Here is a 3,360-nt window from a genome sequence, read left to right on the forward strand (position 1 = left end):
TGTCCACTTTGTTAGTGAAATGCATTGCTAATTGAGATTTTTCTCTTCCAAGGGATTGTCACTAAAAGAGATAATTTTTTCAAGAAAACTCCAAGTCTCAGGGTCCTCAGTTTGCCATTGACATGCAAAAGTTGAATTCGGCACAAGTTTTGTAGTAAGGAAAGAAATGATAACTAAAGATTAGATCATTTATTCAAAATAACATGTATTGAGTACTCACTATGTGCCAGTGTGCCCATTTTATAATAGGTGCTAAGATTATAAAGCTGGAAAGGATATATTTAGCCTTAAATAAGTATGGCAGAGAGAAAGGAATTGCAGCTATTTACAGTTGCACGAGCTAGAGGCTCTACTACAGAGGCATGTGCCAGGTGCTCTGAGTGATCTGAAAAAAGAGCCCTGAATGGAGGTGACAGAAGCCAGAGTTCCACAAAGACAAGTTTCACAAAGAAGCTGACATGTGGGCTGGGCTCTGGACGTGTTAAATGAGGAGGGACCAGGTAGCAAAATGAAGGGTGGGAGGACCTGGGAGGAGAATTTTCCACTTTGGCAGGAAACCTCAAGTCAGACTATTTGAGTAACAATTCCTTAGAAACTAACAGTATGGGCCGGGCGCGGTGGCTCAAGCCTGTAATCCCAGCACTTTGGGAGGCCGAGGCGGGCGGATCACGAGGTCAGGAGATCGAGACCATCCTGGCTGACACGGTGAAACCCCGTCTCTACTAAAAAATACAAAAAACTAGCCGGGCGAGGTGGCGGGCGCCTGTAGTCCCAGCTACTGGGGAGGCTGAGGCAGGAGAATGGCGTGAACCCGGGAGGCGGAGCTTGCAGTGAGCTGAGATCCGGCCACTGCACTCCAGCCTGGGCGGCAGAGCGAAACTCTTTCTCAAAAAAAAAAAAAAAAAAAAAAAAGAAACAAACAAACAAAAAAAAGAAACTAACAGTATGTTGATACATCTTCATATGTCTTGGGAACTTTTTCTAGACCCTTGTCCCCACTGGAGCCCCAACACACATTTCTATTTAACTCACTCCCTTGTCTAAAAGGATTCAGTAGCTTCACAATGATTATGAAAATGATTCAAACCCCTCTTCTGGACTATGATGCCCTGCCTGATTTTGACCCGTCTTGAGCTGCTTTTCTCTTTACCTGCTTGATTTTTATCTCTCGCTTTGTGACTGGCTACTTCTCATTCTCCAGGTTTCCATATAAATTTCCTCTCCCCAAAGAGGACTTGACTGACCTGTTTATCCAAGTAGGCTCCTCATACTCCTTCCTGATTTTTCTGTATTACTGTATCCTATAAATAAAATATTTGTTGGATAAATTAAATGTTGATTGAAATAATAATAATAGAGCATTTACTGAGTTCTTACTATATGCATCCCAGTATATTATATAACAACCATATTGTGCCAACAGTATGCTTATTTCTTTCTTTATAAACATTGCCTCATTTGGTTCTCATAATAAACTTGTGAAATAAGTACTAGTGTTATTATCCTTATTGTACAGAAGAAGAAACTGAAACTTAAGAGAGACCAAGCAAATTAGCTCAGGAAACACAGGTGGTGATAGAATAACAGGCTTAGAAATCAGAAAGTCTGACCTCAGAGTCTACCCTCTTAAGCATATTTACTTAAATAATTTTAAATACTGCCTTTTAAATGTGTATGACAGCACAAAATCTCAGCAAATGATTATCATGTTTACTTCAGATCAGCCTGTGTTCTGTAAATTTTTAAGTGATCAGACTCATTAATCTAGATTTTTTTTTACTACAATTCATGTTATCATTCATGTAATCAATTGATATTTTGTCCTTTCACAAAAGGAAAACATGAAGTTAATTCACTCCTTTCTACTCTTCAATTTTTTCTTATCACATAATTGATGTAATACCTATGTGAGTGCATTCAGTAGAGAATTCCAAGGCAGTACACCTCAACATGTATGAACATTTTGGCTTATGAGAATCATCTGCAGGCCTTATTAAAATGCAGTTTCTGATTCAGTTGGCTTAGGATGGGACCTGAGATACTGCACTTCTGGTAAGTTCCAGCTGAGGCTGATGCTGCTAGTTGGGGACCACACTTTGAGTAGCAAGGTTTTAAAGGATAACAGTAATGTAGAGCCTGGGTTTTTCCTTCTTTCCCCACCAGGGGAAATAACATTCTACCAGCTGGCCATCTGAGGACAGACCTTGGTAGAGACTGAGGATGAGGGTATGCAATTATATTAGAATTAAATCTCCAGGAGATTAGGGTCCTTTTCTGCCTGTTAATAGCATGTTCCCCATTCTTGGCACAGAGTCAGAGCTTAATAATTATTGAAGGAAGAGAATATGTTCTTTCTTAGAAAAGTAGATAACAGTTCATAACATCATTCTCTCATGTATTCCCAGTCCTGTATTTAGAGTGGGATTCACATATCAAGGTAAATTCCTTTTTTGCACAGTAACTTGTATGAAGGGGATGGCAGGCAATGCCTATGTGGGAACACAGAGGGAAAATGGGGTCCTAAGCCTTAACTTTGATTAATAGTCAGGTCCTTTTGGGATTTGTCTTTTCTGAGTTAGGGGCATATGCAGCAGGTCATTCTCTATTGCTGTGGGATTGAGTGGGTTTCTGAACACACTGACTCATTCTTCCATACATGTGAAAGCATCATTCTAGGGACTTGAGACACACTGGTGAACAAACATAGACCTCTATCCTCATGAAGCTTTTATTGCTGCTGGTGGAGACAGAAATAATAAGTGAAATAAATAAGTATGTTACGTGTTATAAGATGGTAGAGCTAAGAAAAAAAGAGAAGTAGAGCAAGATAGGGAAAGTATAAGAGTATGGGGTAGAATGTGGTTGTAGTATTACATAGGAAGTCCAGAGTAGGTCTTGCTGAGAAAATGACATTTGAGTGAAGGCTTAAGAGGGGGTGAGGGAATGATTCAGGTAGATTTTAGGGGCTTGCATGTTTCCAGGCAGAGGCAATAGCTGGTATAAAGAACCTAAGGAAGGAGAGTTGCTGGAATGTTCTAGGCAGCACAAGGAGATCAGTCTGTCTGGAGTGGAGTGAGGGATGAGGAGAGTCATATGAAGTGAGGTCAGAGAATTAAGGAGGTAGGTGAAGGGTTATTCAGGCAGGTCCTTATTGGGCACTCTAAGGGCTTTGCGTTTTACTCTGAGTGAGGTAAGGAGCTTCTTTAAAGGAGTGATATGATCTGACTTATGTTTTAAGAGGGTCTGACTTCTGTATTGTGAATAGACTACGGATGGGCAAAGGTAAAGGTGAGGAGACCAGGAAAGAGCTGTGACAACAATCCAAGCGATAGGTGAGGGTGACCAGGGCCAGGGCGGGAG

This window comes from Macaca mulatta, chromosome 1, assembly GCF_049350105.2.
Source record: "Macaca mulatta isolate MMU2019108-1 chromosome 1, T2T-MMU8v2.0, whole genome shotgun sequence".
NCBI classification, from domain to species: Eukaryota; Metazoa; Chordata; class Mammalia; order Primates; family Cercopithecidae; genus Macaca; species Macaca mulatta.